The sequence below is a fragment of the Gastrolobium bilobum genome, unplaced genomic scaffold (assembly GCF_033153095.1).
Source record: "Gastrolobium bilobum isolate Gb01-03AN ecotype WA unplaced genomic scaffold, APGP_CSIRO_Gbil_v1 utg1846, whole genome shotgun sequence".
Lineage (NCBI taxonomy): Eukaryota > Viridiplantae > Streptophyta > Magnoliopsida > Fabales > Fabaceae > Gastrolobium > Gastrolobium bilobum.
In genome coordinates this window covers 259,096-266,487 of record NW_026897931.1, presented here as the reverse complement: position 1 = coordinate 266,487, position 7,392 = coordinate 259,096, and positions in this window count along the sequence as shown.

The window sequence follows — 7,392 nt, the reverse complement described above, 5'->3', positions numbered from 1 at the left end:
ATTGTAGAGCATCCGGGATTCGACTTGCGAAGACGCTCCCCAAGATTCCTCAGCTGAATGAATTTGCTAAAAGGATGAACTAGACTATTGAAAAGAATGTTCGAAATATGTTATTCAATGTCAGATTGCCGAAATCTTTATAGGGTGAGGCCATCAAAACTGCAGTTGACTTGATAAACCTCTCACCATTATGGCCACTTGAAGGAAAAATTTCTGAAGAAATCTGGACAGGTCAGAAAACGGCCTATGATCTCCTGAAGGTATTTGGATGCCAGACTTTCCTACATATTTTTCTAAAGACAAAAGGGGGAAGCTCATTGCGAAGACAAAAAAATGCATTTACCTTGGTTTGCCGAGATACAAGTCCAGATTTTGATTTTGGGATCCAATCAACAAGAATATAGTGAGAAGCTGAGATGTAGACTTTTATGAGAACGAGACAATTCATGACATCTTGAAGCTCGAAGTTCGAGTTATTGTCTGAAGTGAAGAACGCGACTCTCCTGTCTGAGCTGATGCAAGAGGAGAGAGAAAATCAAGAGAATGAAGAAAATAATGAGAATGACCAAGGTATTGAAGATCGAGGTCCTGAGGATCGAGATGCTGAGGTCCAAGATCTTGATATCCAAATGAGTAGGATGAGTCAAATTCTCATCCTGATGCACAGACCAAACACTATACTCTAGTGAGATGACCTTTGGTTAGGTACTCACATGATGAATACACTATTATTGCTGAAGAGGGTGAACCTCAAAGTTATGACGAGCTCAGACAAAGAGGAATGAGAGAAAATAATGCAGGACGATATGAAGTCCTTGCATGAAAATCAGACTTACAAATTGACTGATCTTTCATAAGTAAAATGAGCTCAGAAGAACAAGTGGGTGCATAAAATAAGACATGAAGAACATGGCCAGAAGTTGAGATACAAGGCCAGGATTATAGTAAAATGCTGCAATTAAAAGAAGGGAGTTAAATTTGAAGAAATATTATCTCCCGCGATAAAGATAACTTCGGTTCGAACTGTTCTAGCCATGACGGCTTCGACGGACCTTGAAGTTGAACAAATGAACGTGAAGACAACATTTCTTCCTGGAGACCTTTACGAGGAGATATATATGGAGCAACATGAAGGGTTTCGAGCTCCAGGACAAGAAGACTTCGTATTCCAGTTGAATAAGAGTCTATACGGCTTGAAGCAAGCACCTCGACAATGGTACAAGAAGTTTGAATCCTTTATGACTGATCAAAAGTTTGTGAAGACTGTAACACCCCGTATATATCCGGTAGTGTTATCATTACATCGTATTAAGCTACGTTTAATTAAAATGCGGAATATTCTTTTTCTTTTCAATTATGACGTTATTATCAATTACCAACTTGATTACTTAATCAATTTCATAAAATATCGCCTGTATGTAAATTGCAATAAGACATATACTGAAATACCTCAATATATATAAATAAAGTGAGTATCTAAATCATAGATCTACATCACGTAGTTCGGACAATATCCTGATACATTATTACAACTCCAAATCAAACTAAGACATAAACCAGTATATGTGTCATGGACAATCCTCATGCTCACCAAATAAACAGCGTCTCAACAAGATAAAACATAATCATAAACTGAAGCTAAAAACATAAAGCAGCATCCAACATGTCAACATAAATACAGCAAATCTAACTCAGCTCCGGCCTCCTGCCGCCTGAGGTCTCAACATTACCTGAACCTGAAATAAGCGCCCCAAACGTGGGGTGAGATCTCTAAACTAGAAATCTCAGTAAGACAAGGGGTCCTCAAGGATCTTCCACCCCAAGCTCACTTACATGTGCAATATAAGTTCTAAAAGCATTTATACCAATATCAGTTCCAAAACTATGCAGTGCAACAGATATCTATGGCATGTGTGTAATCACTATTCTACTGGCCAGAGAAATGTAGGAATACGTCTATACCTACATGTAGTACAAGGAACACCGCTTGCACCTCACCCACAACCTCACCATATTGTATATTCTACATACTCAGGCTTACCGTATAGGTGGAACACCTCCATGCATATCAACAAAGCACTAACATATAACAGCTCAACAGCATTTCCAAAACATCAAAAGCATGTAACACAACATGCATATAACCATACCCCCATAGGACATGGTGGAACCACAACATGGCTAAACCGAGGACACAAAAGCTTACCTCTAAGCTAGCTATCCAATGCCACAAGCTCAAAGTCCAAACACAACAGTATCACAATCTGTTATGGACCAACAACATATCAATATTCATGCATCTCAAGCATACAACTTAAAGACCACGCCTTTTCATTACGTTTTACGTCTTAAGGCTTCTAACAAAGCCACAAGCCCTTAATCACATGATTCTGACTTAGTTCATTAATTACAGAAGTTCAACTTCATTAACCTAGGGTCCAAAAACCCCAATAGCCTACTGTCCTCACAACACAGCTACTGTTCTTCGAAATCCCAGAATATCCGGATATTCCACGGGACATATCCGGATATGCAATATCCGGATATCTCACTGTCCATATCCGGATATGCAGATTCCCATATCCGGATATCCAATATCCAGATATCCTATCCTCATATCCGCATATCCAATATCCGGATATTTCACGGGCAGATATCTGGATATTTCACGACAGAATGCAGAAACTGCATTTCGTGAAGATATCCATCCAAGGTTGGGTTTTTACCAATTAAAGACACTTAAACATGCATTTCTAGGTGTGTTTGACCAACTCCAACGTTAAGTTATCATCTTTAAGCCTTTACATGCATCAAGGTTCCATTTTTAAGCAAAAGAACTCAAGTTCAAGGTTCAACCACTTACCCTTAGCACCAAAATAGAAAGGGTGATGCTCTTGGAGCTCTCAATGAAGCTCTTAGGTTCAGACTAGAAAGGTACACGAAAATGTATCACAAGATAACTCTTTTCTTCACAAAGATTGCTCCTTGGAGCAATGACAAGGCAAGAACAAAGCCCCTCAACACTCTAGTCAACAAGACAGCCCTCAGGGTACTCCAAGACAGCCTCCAAACTCAGAAAAATAGTTGGTCACAACCCTCTCAAAGCTCACCCTCACCCTAACCAAGTGTTTGCAAGCTCAAAGATGGAAGAAATCAAGTAAAGGTGACACCTTGGTCAAGAAAATGGAGAAGAAACCAAGAGGCACTATTATGGTCAGCCACCCTCTCCCAAGCCACGTTCAAGAATTAGTTATCTAGGGTTGTGTGCCCTTAAAAGCCGTAAATATAGCCACTTTAAAATAAAACATACAATATTAGCTTTAATTGCTACGCTTAGCATTTTAATCCCAAACTTATGATTCTTAACCTACTTAATTTTACAAGAATTATCATATTTTTATTATATTTTTCGGAACAACTTTCCGGTATGCGCTTCTCCATAGCCAGTATCAGTTTCAGGCACCAGTTCTCATTATTTAGACTTGAAACTCGTTTTACAAGTCCTATGTATTATTCTAGTAATTATCATGCACTTACATTAATTTTCCGGGGTACTTTTTCGGTACACATTTATACCGACTAGCAGAACCGGTATCCACACTTTTCTTCCGAAAAATGACTTTCAGCATTCTAAATCACTTACTATAATTATTAGAGTCTCATAATAATTATTAGGGTCAATTATGGAATCATTTCCCAATTTTGCATAATTAATTAATTAAATACCTTATTTAACGGTGCGGGTTCTTACAAAGACAGAGGCCAACCACTGCGTATTTGTGAAAAGTATGAGGCAAGAGATTTTCTAATTTTGTTGTTATATGTTGGCGACATGCTGATTGTAGGGTAAGACAAGATGTAGATAGCCTCCCTAAAGAAAGTGTTAAGCTCGTCCTTCGCAATGAAGGATCTCGGCCTTGCAAAACGGATACTTGGAATTAAGATTATCCAAGACTGACTTAGAAGGCTACTGTTAACTCTCCCAAATGAGAGTTAATTTGGTATTTTTATGATGAATTTGCTGCATAATTTCCATATAAATTGTCTTATTTGAATGATAATTGAGCTAATTATTGCATATTCATGATTAAGTGCTTTGAGATGACTAAGTATGGAAAATGAGATAATATTCCTTGATTTTGTGTAAGAATAGATGACTTGTTGAGTGACTTTACTTTGCAGGAAAAGTTGATGCCCGAGTGCTGTAGCAGAAAAGCTGACGAGTTAAGTAATGATATAGCAATCAGGACGGCATGACAACGAGGACATTGGAACAACTAAAATTCAAATTTCAAAAGTTAGTTATGATCCTAACAAACAAACCATACACCAGCAAGGAAGAAATGTGGACGATTTGGAAGATCAAATCATATCTCAAATCCTAGCAATCAAGGATGATAAGCTCTTATCTTCTAAGCACATCATTTTCAAATTAAATTAAGAAGATAAAGATCTTATCCAATAAAGTGTCAACAACCCGAGAAAATAGGGATAAAATAAGGCTGCAGCAGCACAATTCGTGGATTTTCACTCCCAATCTCGAGGACCAAGTAACCCATTATTTTTCCTATTTAAAGAGGATTACCTTACGAATTCGAGAAGGCAGGGAATAATGTAGTACCCCACCCACATTTAGAGAGAGAGTCCCTTGCAAGCTGAAGTCAGAGAGCAGAGTCTTGCTATAGCATTGCTGAAAAGGAACCTGGTCGCGACAGAGTTTTGATGCAACATTGTTTAGTTTTCGAACGAAGCCAGCACGAGTTCATTTACATACTATAACCTCATGGAAGCTGAATTATAGGAAATTCTCAAAGGAATGGAACTTGCTTTGAGCTTAGGAATCAAGAAACTGATCATTGAGGGAGACTGAACACTTGCATTTTTTATCCTAGAGACACATTCTTTTGAAGCAAGGGAATCACATATATGTTATCAAACACAGGAATGGATCCGAAAAGATTAGCTTATTAAAAATAATCATTTGCACATACAACACAATGGATGTGCATATTGGCTTATGAGACAAGACTTATCAAGTAGATTAGGTTTTCAATTTTTTAATAATATTACACCAGAACTCATAGACTTGCTTTCTGAGAATGCTGGAGTAGTATCACTGTGTGATATTATGATTATGTAATTATTTTCTTTGGGCCTTAGCCTTCAATAAATACAAATGAAAAATAAAAAATGACACAATTCTTATTCTTTAAGAAGAAAACATTTTTTTCAAAATTTAATTACACATGATAATTTAAACGTCTAATCTTTGTGGATACATATCCATCATCTACCCACTAAGGGCATGTTTGGTGCATAGTATAGGATAAGGCCTGATAGTATAAGACCTGATAGTATAAGGCCTGATTGTATAAGACCTGATTGAATTTTAATACTATCAAGCGTTTGACGCGGTATTGTATAAAATAATATATTGTATAAGATAATATCATCTAGTAGTTAGTAATACACTGTATAATATTATATAGGATAAAAGTAAATATTTTTAATAAAAATATCCTTTAATAAAGAATTTATATAATTCTTTAAAAAATATTATATGATATTAATTTTTATAAAAATTTATTGATTCGTGTGTCCAAAACATAAATTAATTTTGATTAAAATAAAAATATTAAATATTTAAAAAATTAATATATTGAAAAATTAATTTTTATTTTAATATTTTAATATTAAAATTATATTAATTTTTGAGAATTACACTGGTCATTGATCAATGATGTTAATACACCAACCTCTTATTAGGCTTTATCCCTCTCTCTTAGGCCGGATTAAGTTATACATCGTTTTGATGTATTAAGGGATCCTACTGTATAAGCTTATACTATACGGTGGTCACACCAAACAGCTGAAAATGTCATAACGTATAGTATAAACTTACGCTATCAGATCTTATACGTCACACCAAACAAGCCCCTAAGAGCATATTATATGGTTACATGACTTATTTAATTTATTCAATCCTTTATGATTGATGCATCAAAGTTTCAAGTAGAATCTCCCACCCCCTTCCCTACTTTTGTTGTTCCCGTAATTCCTCTGTTGTGGTTGATGGTGCTTACAAATAGCTGCTCTTTTTTTTTTTAATATTCTAATTGATTTATCATTTTGCGACTTGTCTAAATTGAGACGGGTTTCCATATTAAAGTTTTAAATTTTTCACAAAAATAATATTAAAAAAAATCGAACACATGCTCTGACCGATATCATATATACCGATATCATATATGGGTTTTCGTTTTATCCTTTAACATAACACAACAAACTTTCCTACACTCACAATATTTTGTGGGGCCCACACTTTTTAAAACAAAAAAATAAATAAAAAATTAAGGCACGCAAAACGAATCTCTATAACATTACACAATCACTTTTCCTACAACATAACTCTTATAAAACCCATCATATATACATGCTCAATTCCGTGACCGGAACAAAAACTACCATATACTTTGCTTACTAATAGCTACTCTTGCTCCGCTGGTGTGTTGATATGATGGTGTCGTGTCAACACGTGAACGAAAGTGTTGTGAGGGAATCAGACACGCATCCTCGGTGGTTTGATCTGTGTACTTATAAGTAGGGGTGTCAAAACGGGTTGACACGACACGAATACATCAACACTAACACGACACGAATTTTTATTCGTGTCAAAATCTTCAACACTGACAAGACACGATTTTTTTGCGGGTTGACACGACACGACACGAATAACACTCAAAATAAGGGTCAAAACGGTAATTGACAAAAAAAATAAAAAAATGGATCGAAATTAAAAAAATAAAAAAATTAAAATAAAAAAATTAAAAATAAAATAATTTTAAAAAAATACGGGTCGACACGAACACGAATACATCAACACGAACACGACACAAATTTTTTACGTGTCATTTTTCTCAACACTAACACGACACGAATTTTTTTGTGGGTCATCCCGAACACGAATTTTCGTGTCGTGTCGTGGGTCGATCCGCGTGTCAAAACCTATATTGACACCCCTACTTATAAGTGCAAGCAATTGGCTTCATTCTTATGAGTTCAAGGGGATGGGACTGTTGTGCAAAACAACTCGTGTTGTGTTAATCATGTTGTCTTGGTCACACGTTATGCCCAAAATCATTTTGCTAATTGATATTTGTGTGTATAAAATACATTTAATAAGATATTTTTCTCTTATTATAAACTTTTTATTCTTTAAAGAAAGAGCAAAGATATTCTAACTACCAACAATTCTTACTACTAAATTACTATTTATTACATCACCATTAGATTAAAGAGAAAGAATACTAACTTACTACTTATTACATCACCATTAGATTAAAGAGAAAGAATGTTAAAAAGTTTTTGAAGAAAGAAAAAATGTTAACCTAA